Consider the following 13,268-nt stretch of genomic DNA (forward strand, 5'->3'; position numbering starts at 1 on the left):
TTTGCCTTCCTATGACTCCCTATAAAATGAAAATTACTGAGTTTGTTAGATGCATAAATACTATATGTCTAAGAAACTGAAATTTCCAGAATTAACTCCAAATTAAAGCAAAAAAATGAATATTATCATTAAGGTAGTCTTTTATTCAACATACATCTAAGGAGATCATGTTAATCATGCTTTTATTCTACTTTTTCAGTTCTATGTAAGTTAGATATTGAACACATATTTCCTAACTTCAAATATATTAGATTGAGTTCATAAGTTACTTTGATTTCTTATATTTAGAATGCATGTTACTAAACTAAAAATTTTCATATTTATTATCACACATTAGAAGTGATTTGAGATTTTAATCATGACCAAAGTCTGAAATAAGATAAAATCCTCTGAAAACAGTCTTTTTTAATATTACCTTTGTGAACTTCAATTTCAGTGTCATAATATCTTACGGGAATAAAGTTTTTTGCAGGAGAATATAGCCTCTAATTGTTTGAGTGTGCAAGTCATGCAGAAGATGGGTTGGTTAATAATGATATAGTTCATCCATTTCCACATTCAGAATTCTGTGAAAGAGGAAAGTCTCAAAGGTAACCCACAGAGGTAAGGCTGAAAAACTTTGTCATTGTGAAGGATTTTTATGTGATTGAATGAGAAAACAATACCAAGTTTTAGATATGAACATTGTATTGCATAGGTCTACAGAAAGAGAAGCTAATTTCTGTGAGAATAATTTGCAGGTCTTCCTACCCTTGAACATCACCTGAGTGAGTGGTGTGAAGTGTGCCGAGAGGCAGTATCTGAGCTCTTGGATATTTATATTTTAACAAAAGTGACATCAAATTGATAGGTCTTTACATTCATCAGATTAATATTAACTAGCTTTTTTGCAAAGAAGACAACTTACTTAATTGCACCGAGTTATGCTTCATGTTAATATATTTGTGTGGACATCTAAAAACTTAGGTGGTTTTGAATTAATAATGTTATTATTTTTCTGATATTGAAAGTATTAAATCATCTTCTAAATCATCACCAATATGAGAACAGAAATTTAGAGACTCCCCTTAATCTTACCCTTCAACTATAACAAAGATTACATATGTGTATTTATATATAACATATATGTTAACAGATTCATGTATATTATTTCTAATTTTGCACATGTATACACCAACAGTGTATACAATAATGGTTCATATTATTATGTAAATGACAGAAACCAGATAGAATTTAGTTTAGTTAGAAACAGGTCCTGTCCTGCAACTTTTTACAGGGGCCACTTCCTCTGCCGATACACAGAGATATGCTCCAGTGTTTTTAATATTGCACTGTATTCTCTTAATATTGGATTGGCCAAAAAGTTCGTTCGGTTAATGAATACATTGTTCAATAAAATTCTTGGTGAAAATGAAACATGTGTCTTTTATTTTTACTTAAAACTGAATAAGTTATTCAACCTATTCCTTATTGATAAAATATTTAAGTTGTTTCCAAATTCTAGCTATTAGAAACAATTCTTCATTGAGCATTCTCTCATAAACAGTTTTGCATACTTAGGTTTGCACAGCTATTGTGTAAATTTTGAAAATATCATTATTGGCTCAATGTGTATGCACATTATTCAATTTATTGATGCTAACAAATGCTTTCTAAAAAACTGTAATAATTTGCATTGCCAACAAAATTGTCAAAATAAAAAATGCCTGTTTTATTACTCCTATACAAACATGAATTTTATCACAATTTCTCTCTTTTCCCTTTTCCTTTTTAAAATAATACAAAGTATACAGGCTAATCTAAAAAACGTCTAGCAATATAGAACTGTATATAATTAATATAAGATTAAAAGGCAATTTTTATTTTCTCTTTTGTCTCCTTCCCTCACTCACACAGCACTCTCTCTGCCCTCTCCACTGCCACCATCCCTGTGCATTTCCAAAAATCTCTATTTGGGCATGTGTTCTTAATGTACATACTACTTGTCAGTCATAAATAGGATCTTATTTGATATTTTATTCTACAGCATCCTTTTCTTCACTCAAAAATGTTTCACAAATAACTTTCTATTTTATTTTTAATGGCTGCATATTATTATGTAGTCCGTATGCTAATTTATTGAATCCTTCTCCTATTGAACAATGTTTCTCCTGTTGACCAAGGTTATTTTCAGGTTTTCCCTATTACAAAGATTACTTTATATTAACTTCATACTGAAATCTTTACCACTTGTGTATTTGTGAAGAATAGACATATAGAATTGGAAATATGGAGTCAAAGAATATGCACAACTGAAATTCTGGTAAATACTGCCAAGTTACCTTATTAATCATTTAAAAATATTTGCTAACCATATGGCCATAATATTTCATTGTTTGTATTCGTAAATTTTTTGTCTTGTTGAGATGAAGAACTTGACCATATGTTTTTAGGTTATTGAATGTATTTGAAATGCCAGTCCAGGCAATTTGCTAAATTTTCATTTGTGTTGTTCTTTGCTTACATTATGATTTATAGGACTTTTTTCTCTGTTGTAATTATTACCCATTTGTCTATTATATTTTTGTCTTTCCACCCAGTTAATGATTTTCCTTTTTTTATTTTTAATTTTTATGTTTTAAAATTTATTTTTTCCTTCATGGTTTTTGAATTTTGAAACATATTTAGAAAAGCTTCTGTACCCCAAAGATGAAAAATATTTGAAAATGATTTCTTGTATTTGTTGCCTTTTACATTATAATGCTTTAAAGTCCATTTGGGAGTTATTTTGATGAAAGTGAAGTAGTTGTCAAGGTTTATTTTCCAGGTTTTGTTTTTTTGTTTTTTTTTTTTTTCCTCCAAATTATAAGCCAGGTGGCCCAATACCACTTGATGAATCATCTAGACTATGTAGAAATGCCAGTTTTTGCATATATTATTTTCCCATGTATATTTGCATCTGTTCTTTAGATTCTCTATTCTGTGCCATTGATATGTTTGTTTCTCCATCAGTACTGAATGTTTCCAATCACTTTAACTTTATAATGACATTTAATGCTATGTAAGACTAGGTCACCCTCATTGCTTATATTTCAAAGAATTTTCTCAGCTTTGTCATGTTTGATATGAGACCAAAGAGAAACAAGTGTCTATTTTCATTGGGAATGCCTTGAGTTTTCACAGTAATTTAGGAAGGATTGATATTTTTAAATATTTTTAAATTTTACTCTCCAGTAATACAATATATATCTCATTAAAGATCTTTTTAATGTCCCTTAGTAGAGTTTTATAATCATATTCATGTGGCTATAACTCTTTTTTTTAAGTTTACTTGTAGGTATATTTTTGTTGATTTTGTAAATCAAATATATATTTTCTATGTGATACTGCTGTAGAAGAATTTATTCTGCAAATGACTATTTTATTGAAATTTTTTATAATTTCTAATAATTTATACAATAGTTATTTTGCTTTCCTAAAGAAATTATCATATAATCTACAAATAATAAAAATTTTGCTTCATCCTTGTTGTTGTTTAATGTATTTATTATTTTTTGACTACTTTATGGAGTAATTAAATAATACTGGTGATAACAGATACCCTTATCTTAATTCTAACTGTGTTGGTTAAGTCTATGGGTCAACTTGACTTCCATAAGAGATGCTCAGATAGCTGGTAAAACATTATTTCTGGGTGTATCCTTGACAGTGTTTCTGGAAGAGATTAGCATTTCAATCAGTAGGCTGTGTAAAGAAGATCCACCCTCACCAGTATGGATGGGCAGAAGAAGGGTGAATTCTCTCTTTCCTTGAGCTGAGATGTCCATCTTCTCTACTTGGAGAATTTTTTTAAAAGGTGGGTATTTAAGCTGGCTATTTAACTTGAGTTGAAACGTGATATGGGACCAATATAGAGGCTTATATTCCAGAAAGAGCAAGAAGATTCAAGTCACAGAAGATTTGCTGGGAAGTACAAATTTGGGGGTTGAATAACACGGAGTGATGCTTGAATAGTAGACTGGGGCAACTTCTGAAGGATATTTTTGCCATGCTAATGATTTTGAGCATTGTTTAGGTTGTGTAAAGTCATTTAAAACATTTAAAATTAGCATGTAACACAATTAGACCATTCATTTAGAATAATAACAGACTGTATAGAAAGTGAGTTTTCAGGTAGAGAAAAAGGACAGTGTCTCAAAACACTGTGCGAGAGATAATGAGGGCATACAGCAGTGGCATAGGAGATAGAGAAGAGAAGATGGATTCACAAGGCATGAATGACTGATGTTATAGTTAAAGAGAATGATGGGAGGGAGAATGAAGGAACGCTGCTTGAGTGACTAGATACCTGTTAGTGCAATTAACAGAAACGGAATGAAACGGGAGGAGGGAGCGGGGGAAAAATGGTAAATTTATCTAACATAGTGTGAGAACAGAGCCAGACATTGTTGTGGGAATAGGACATGGCTTCTCCATTCATGGAGCTCTTCACATAGTAGCAAGAGAAATACCAGGACACGCATTTTTATAATTTAATGTTGTAAGAGTTTTCAGCAATAATTATTCAATCAAAAGTGTCCCCAAATGACATTCAGTAATTCTGCTTTGGTAGGCTAAGGAAAAGTTCTCAGAGACATGTAGACATTACAAGGACTACACAGGAGGATTTATTTTCCAGGGGCAGGGGTGTGGAGAAGTGAGGTGCGTGCGTGAACCTAGTCTGATGTGGCTGAAGCACTGGATGTCCTTAGAGAAGTGACTGAAGTTGTGGCTTATAAGTAGGAGAGCAACGCAATCGCATTGAGCTATGGGATACTAAGAAGACAGTTGGGTCCTTCTCTAGATATGGGCTAGAAATAGACAAATGATCTCAGCCCTCCCAATGTCACAGTTTTGAAAATATTATAATAGTTTGAAAACTATTATGTTATTCACATCCTGTGAAAGGTAGTATCTTTAGCAGAATCTTGGGCCACACCATGTAATAAACCAAAGTATGAGTTCTGTTGGTGAAATGTATGAGTATCCACAGGACATGAGATGAATAAAGGCTATTTTGTGAATTCAGGTGCTGTTTTGCTGCCAGTGAACTTTGTAGAAAAAGGAGCTTTATGGATTTCAGGATGGGAGATCACGGATTGTGGGCCTGCATATCTCCTTGGGAGTAATACACTTTTGATCATGTTTGGACTAGTGGAAATGGGTGAAATTGTTCAGGTAGGAAAGTGAATTAGAGAAGAAAGGTTAGTGGACAAAAACTAAGGAAAATTATCATTTAAAGGAAATTTATCCCTTGAAGGAAATCCAGAGGGAAAAGCCTGAAATACTAGAGTGGACATTTAAGAAGGAAATGTCAACTAGATCAAATATGACAGACTGAGCCAACAAACAGCCATGTGAACAAGGAAATATAAGGCATTTATAAATACTGTGACGAAAGAAAAACAGGATAGCGTGGTTAGACGTGCCCAGGAGGCTGCCTTAGGATGGGTGGTCAGGAAGGCCTGTGAGGGTTGCCATGTAAGCCAAAGCCTGAGGGTCATAAAAGAGCGTGCTGGAGAGAGAAGCCTGGTCTAGGCAGGGGTTCCCGAAGATTTATGCCATGAACGAGAGCTCTGTGGAATTTTGTAGAAGTTTATGGATTCCTTCTCAGAAAAATATTTATAAATACATAACATAAATATATAGAACTATAAAGGGAATCAACTATATTGAAACATTACATCAAATATGTAAAAAAATCATGAATTTTTGATGCAGTAATACACACACTTGTAAACTATCAAAACTCAAGAGCTCACAGGCAGATCTATAACTCACAATATTAAAATGATTAAGTAAAGAAACAGTAGTTCAAGATATATGGAATAACTGTAATGTGACATGAAAATATCAATGATTTCTATTAATGAAAAAGTAACAGGTATTGCTATCACAACTGTGGAACATAATGAAAGAAAATGCTTAATAAAGAGGTAAAATTTTTCCTATCCACGTTCTTATACCCCTGGTCCAAGGCAAAGTTTGGCCATGGTAGAAATTTAAATATATTTTTAGGAAAAGTGTGGATAGAAAGAATCTAAAAATGAAGCAGAAAACTCTGAATTCTGCACCCATCATCTTCAGCACTTAGGATAATGTTCCAACACATTTTCTGGGTGACATGGTAGGCTCCCAGTTTTTTGTGGGGCTCAAAGGAAGAAAGAGCATGATGTGGTGCAAGCACCTGCCACTTGAGCCATACTGTACTGTGGTACCATATGTATCTCTGATGGGAGAATCAAAGCATAGACTACGGTACCTGCAGTGGGAGTATTCAAACATAGATCCCTGGGTTCTGCAACAGGCCATACAATTTGTTGCAAAGAACTACACACCTACTAAAAATACACCTACCGCATACCTCCTGGGATGAAACTGGGCCTTGGTAGGAATGGAGCTTCTGACCCTGTGACATCAAGTGACCAAGCATCCAGAGGTGGCCATCATGAACTGAGTTCTCTCAGATTACTGAGTTAATATGGCCAGGTGGGCCCAGCAGTCATTGTAAGATGGAAGTAGTACATTCAGAGTCAGGCAAAAGCAGGGACAGAGAGAAAAAGTAAATGCATAAGCAGGTGTCCCAGACCTGCCCTCACATTATCTTAGCACTGTTTCACCAGCAGATTTCCCCCAAGTCACACCTGTGGCAGCACTGAAGGTCCCTTATAACCAGCTGATGGAGAAGAGTATTCCTCAGTAATGGGTTCACTAAAGGGTTGGTATGTTTTGTTGGTGTTAGTTGAAAATGGATGGCTGATTCACTGCAGTTCAATCCAGGGGTTTCCCCGAAAGGAAACTGTATAGGCAAACTCTCCCAATAGGCAGAGCTCAGGGTGGTGAATTTAGCATCCACTTTGTGTGGAGACAGAAATAGCCCAAGGGCACATGACCTCAAGGACAGTGATAAATAGCCCAGCAGACTGGTCAGGGGCATAGAGAAGTAAGAATGGAAAATTAGGGACCAGGAGGTCTAGAGAAGTGACGTGTATTTGGACCTATGGAGTAAGTGCAAAATGTGACAATCTTAAGTTCCTGTCAATGTCCATCAGAAAATACACAAACTGTCCACAAAAGAGGTATTAACTAACCAAGTTGATAGAGAGACTTGGCCAGTAGACATTAGCCAGCCTCCATCATTGTTCACTCTAGTGCTGGCACAATGGATACATGAAGAGTGAAGTCATGGAGACTATGCATGGGTTCCCACTCACCAATGCTATTCTAGTGACTGCCCCTGCTAAACGCCCAAATTGTCAGCAAAGAGATCAATCCTTGACCCTATTACAGCACTGTATTCTGAAAAGTCCAATCAGCTTCTTGTTTGACTACATTGGATCCTTCCACTCTGAAAGGAGCAGCAACTCATCTTGACTGTAATCGACACACACGCTTGGTAAGGGATCGACTTTCATGCCAGCAAAGCCTTGTCTGGACCCAGTAGCTGAGGATTTACAGAGTGTTTTATTCACTGACACGTAATACCAAATAATTTAATAATTACATCAGAGGAGATATGGCAGTGGAAACAAGACCAAGGGAGCCACTGGTTCTTTCCCATACAAGACCAGAAAGAAGCCACTAGCTCCATGGCACAGTAGTTTGACCTCTTAAAGATACAGCTGAGGCACAAGTTTGAAAAATGATACCCTGCAAGAATAATTCTCCAGGACTGCATCATCCTCAGGACTGTGTACACTCTAGATAAAGTACCATCATCTGATGTTTTGTCTCTAAGTAGAGTACATGAGTCTGGGAACCAAGTGGTGGAAATAGCAGCCATATCAATTACCATCACTCCCAGTGACATACTTGGGGAACTTGTGCTTCTCATTGCCACAAATTTAGGTTCTGTGGATTGAGAGGTGCTAGTTCCCACAGGAGAACCCTTCCACCAATGGACACAAAGTTAGTCCCATTAAACTCTACGCTACAGCTATTAATCTGTTACTTCAGGCTCCTATGCTAAAGACTATGAGGAAAGCAAATGAGTCACCATAGTGGCAGGGGTGATTGACATCAATCTTTAAGGAAAGGTAGGGCTTTGCTACAAGAGGGATCAGAAAGTATTGGGCTTATTCTGAGGTTATTCAGTGGGTCATCTTTTGGAGAGTAATTAATACTCTCATCCCCTCCTCCACCACCTGTTTTAGATGCCCCTCACCCTCAACTAGTAGTTCTCTTGGTCTAGGTTTGTCTCCTAGTGGGGTGATCCAGACCCTTATCCCTGTGGGATTTGAGAGGAGAAATTTTTACTCTGTGGTTAAGGAGGATAGATCATCTACAAAGTGAATCATGTAGGTTTAAGAAGAATGTAAACATCTACGACAATCTCTAGGTGAAACGGCAATCAGCATAAAGATTGCTCCATCCAATGTCATGTTTGTAATGGCATTTATTAGTAGAGTTAGGCCATTTTATTTTTTTTTCTGGTAATCATTTCTAGCCAAGGAAGAATAACAGAGAACTTAATTGGCTCGAGTATACCAGAGATAGAAATTGATCATCTAAAAAGTACAATATAAGGATGTTCAAGGGGCAAGGAATTTGAGGATGGTATTAGGACAAATCATGCATCCTAGTTTTGGAGGGAAGAATATAAATATAGATTGGCAATGAACATATAAAAGAGATCAAGGAACTAAAAATCGATGACGTGTTGAACTACATAAGGGACTATTAACTAGTAAAATAATTAAAAGTTGTCACCAGAAAATATAAAGAAAGGAGACAAAACAGAATATTTGCACAAGAGATAAGGGATGAAACTGATGACAGTAAAAGTACCTTAGGGTGCTTAATAAAATACATGATGGGACATCTATGTTAGTTCTTGATGATAAGGTAAATAAGAGATAAATTGCTTTGTATTATTGATACTAGAAGTAATTTTGGTTTGAACTACTCTATTTTGTTTGTAGTCTAAGTCAGATAAACGCACTGGGAACATAATGAATTTTTGGTCTTCTATACATTTTTTTTTAATCAAGACAAGGTGAGATGGTCTTAATAATGAACCATGTCTCAGAGTTTCACTGACCATGATAAAATTTGTTCAACTATGACAACAGGGTCCCTCCTGCTAGAATACTTCAGGTTTGGTTTTCTTAATTTAAAATATATCCTCTGCTTTGGTCAAGGGAGATCAGTTACTTTCCATAGAGTTTGTCTCCACATATGATAGAAACAATTACTGAAATAAATCACATAATATTCTCCAAACTGTCAAATGACAGCATTAAAAAAAAGAGTTGTTTCTTATAAGTTTCCAAGTAACCATAAGATAAAATGATGCAATCTGCATTTCAGATCGATGTCATAAATTAATGAGGTTATTGTGAGGAATATCCTAGATAAGTGTGTGTCTGTTTTTTTCTAGGTCAATAGTAGGACATCACAATTTTATACACTGAATTGTGTTCCCCATAGCAAAGTCTCGCTTTTTTTTTCAACTGAAGTATAATTGACACACAGCATTCTATTAGTTTCAGGTATATATCATGATTTGATATTTTTATATGTTGCAAAATTATCACCACCATAAGCATATGAAACATCTGTCACCATACTTAGTTACAGAATTTTCTTTTAAGAACTATTTTTTTAATGTATTTTTTAAAACATCTTTATTGGAGTATAATTGCTTTACAATGGTGTGTTAGTTTCTGCTTTATAACAAAGTGAATCGACTATACATATACGTATATCCCCATATCTCCTCCCTTTTGCGTCTCCCTCCCACCCTCCCTATCCCACCCCTCTAGGTGGTCACAAAGCACCGAGCTGATCTCCCTGTGCTATGTGGCTGCTTCCCACTAGCTATTTTACATTTGGTAGTATATATATGTCCATGCCACTCTCTCACTTCGTCCCAGCTTCCCCTCCCCCCTCCCTGTGTCCTCAAGTCCATTCTCTAGTAGGTCTGCGTCTTTATTCCCGTCCTGCCCCTAGGTTCTCCAGAACCTTTTTTTTTTTTTTTTTTTTAGATTCCATATATATGTGTTAACACACGGTATTTGTTTTTCTCTTTCTGACTTCCTTCACTCTGTATGACAGACTCTAGGTCCATCCACCTCACTACAAATAACTCAATTTCATTTCTTCTTATGGCTGAGTAATATTCCATTGTATATATGTGCCACATCTTCTTTACCCACTCATCTGTCGAAGGACACTTAGGTTGCTTCCATGTCCTGGCTATTGTAAATAGAGCTGCAATGAACATTGTGGTATGTGACTCTTTTTGAATTATGGTTTTCTCAGGGTATATGCCCAGTAGTGGGATTGCTGGGTCATATGGTAGTTCTATTTTTAGTTTTTTAAGGAACCTCCATATGGTTTTTATCCTTCAATTTGTTAATATGGTGTATCACATTGATTGATTTGCATATATTGAAGAATCCTTGCATTCCTGGGATAAACCCCACTTGATCATGGTGTATGATCCTTTTAATGTGCTGTTGGATTCTGTTTGCTAGTATTTTGTTGAGGATTTTTGCATCCATGTTCATCAGTGATATTGGCCTGTAGTTTTCTTTCTTTGTGACATCTTTGTCTGGTTTTGGTATCAGGGTGATGGTGGCCTCGTGGAATGAGTAAGATGAGAACTTTTAAGACTCACTCTCTTAGCAACTTTCAAATATGCAGGATAACATTAACTATAGTTGCCCTGCTACACATCACATCCCCATGACGTATATATTTTATAACTGGAAGTTTGTACCTTTTGACTCTCTTCACCCATTTCACTGAGCAGTACCCCCTACCTCTGACAACCACCGATCTGTTCTCTGTATCTATGGCAAAGTCTTTGCTTTGATAGATTTTAACAAGCATTATCTATCCACCTCTGATGACTTTTTAGCTGATGACATTATCTCTTTTTTTTTTTTTTTTTTTTGACATTCTCTCTTAATTGTATCAATCTGAGCACATCCTTACCACCGGGGAAAATTAATAGGCTGGTCTACACACCCCTTTGGTTTATAATCCCAAAAATGTATCACAGGCTTTGAGGCTTTTGTTTCCTATTCTTAAATATATTGGCACTCAAGGCTGCTTAAACAAGCATCAACAAAGGTGCCTGTCTTCTTTGAAGTTATTTTCTGCGGAAATCACAGCCAATGACCAAATGATTTGGAAAGATTAAATTGTGCTTATTTTATGGCATTCTAAAACAGCAGGGTTAAATACTGGGCCAGCTGCCAGCCGTTCAGCACCCACACTTTCATGTTTGGCTGCCAGATCCATCTACACGAATTATTCTGGAGCAGAAATGTGCGATGGCGCCATTCTGGAAAGCAGAAATGAGTTTTTGCGTTTTAATGCTTTGATGAATGGATAATTCAAATATTATCCACTTTTACATGCATACAAAATACTTTTTAAAAATTATATTGGATTTTGGTTGCTGGAGGAAGGTTTTTCCTTTCTCTTGGAGGAAAGACATCCCTTACACTAGTTAAATTTCCTTTTCCTTTGTTCCAGAGGAATGTCGGATCTCTTTCTCCAACCCTATCAAAAATCAAGATGTGTACTTAGCCATTTTATTTGTAATAGAAGCTATAGATATACATACATACTTATGTGCATATATATTCATATATATACACACACATATTAGACAATTTATTCTATGTTAATTTTCACCAAAAACATTTTCTTCTCTATACTCAGCCATAGTCTTCAGGCTGAGGCACAGCTATACATTCATTTCAGACATCTTGATGGCGAGATGAAACAGCTCCGCATGCTGTGCTGATCTCTACACAGAAGAACCGTAGTCTCACACTCAAAGCCCACAGTCTATAGCCACACAGGTAAAACTTCACTAGTAATATGAATGATTTAAAAATACAAAAGAGCAACAACAAGTCTAAACAAGTTTATACTCAAGGAAATAATAAATGGCTACCAGAAAGCAAACCTGGAAGTTTTCAGACAAGAGAAGCCACTGTCTCTACTACAGGGTGTGAAGCACTTTTTTTGGAGAAGGCGGATCTTGACCCAGACTTAAAGAATATTAGGGATTACCTCAGATGCAGGAGAGCAATAGGATAGGGACCTGTGGGTTGCAAGGAAGGAACCATAAAGTCATGCCTAGATTGATTTTTTAAAATAGATATAAGAAGAAATAAGGTAAAAGAAGAAAGTTGGGTCCATATTTTTGTAGGTTGGAAGCTCCATGCTGAATAGCTTGGAATTAATCCTTCTGACAAGAGGGAAAGAATGAACACTTTTGGGCAAGACCAAGGACACCAAGCTAAATCAGTATTTTCAGAAGACTCATGTGATGTTGTACAGGGTGGAATGAAGGAAAATCTGCATGTAGACAGATTCCTCAAGAGAAGGCTCTGGATGAAGTGCTGTAAGTTAACCAGAGCATCATAAAAATGCCAACACAAAGAAGTTCATGGACAAAAGTAAAATCAATAGGACCCAGTAACTGAGTGTATAGTGAGCAAAGCATCTCCAGTTGACTGGTGGAGGAATATGGAATGACAGAATCTAGCTTGCATCAATCACTATTTCTGAAACACTGAGAGTCAATAAATATAAGATGTACCCCTTCTCAAGAGTACATTACCTTAGCAGTGCAGTCCCCAGTGCAGACAAGACGAGAGGGGAGAAGTGACTGGATTGGGGAGGTTGGAGAGGAGAGTCTAGTGAGTGATAAGGTCAGTTTTAGTTTGAGTCCAAGAGAAACCAGACAAAAATGGCTGGGAAAAAAATATATCATGTGCTTTAAGACATCTTAGAATGGGTTGCACTGAAGGGACAAGACAAAATATTTTTCACATTTTGGTTCAGTTACCATTAAAATTAAAATTTTCTGGCAATTATTTTTTTATTCATTTTTATGGCAATATTTTATTCTAATATTGCATAGCATTTGTGCCCCCTACAAATTTGCCAGTCCCTGCATTCCAGATGGGTAGCTGACCTTTGTCGTTCTTTTCCTTGGGGATTCTTGCAGAGCAGAAAATAGAAGGTACATATAGCAGACTCCGCCTAAAATCAGTGAAGGTACTGTGTTGGAATCCTCTGGGGGCAAGGGAGAGGGGTGTGCCTTTGAGAAACAGAAAAATATGGGGTTCTTCTCTGACCCAAGATATCACACAACCCTTTGGAACTTTGATGAGATTCTCAGCTTCTCAGCTTTTTTGAAGATGCCTGAAGAGGAGCACCAGGGCTCCTGAGAGCAACAAAACCTCAAGGCCTCCCTGCAGCAGCCAAGGCCAACTGTCAGC

The sequence above is a fragment of the Balaenoptera borealis genome (genome assembly GCF_965194805.1).
Source record: "Balaenoptera borealis genome assembly, chromosome: 7".
Classification (NCBI taxonomy): Eukaryota; Metazoa; Chordata; class Mammalia; order Artiodactyla; family Balaenopteridae; genus Balaenoptera; species Balaenoptera borealis.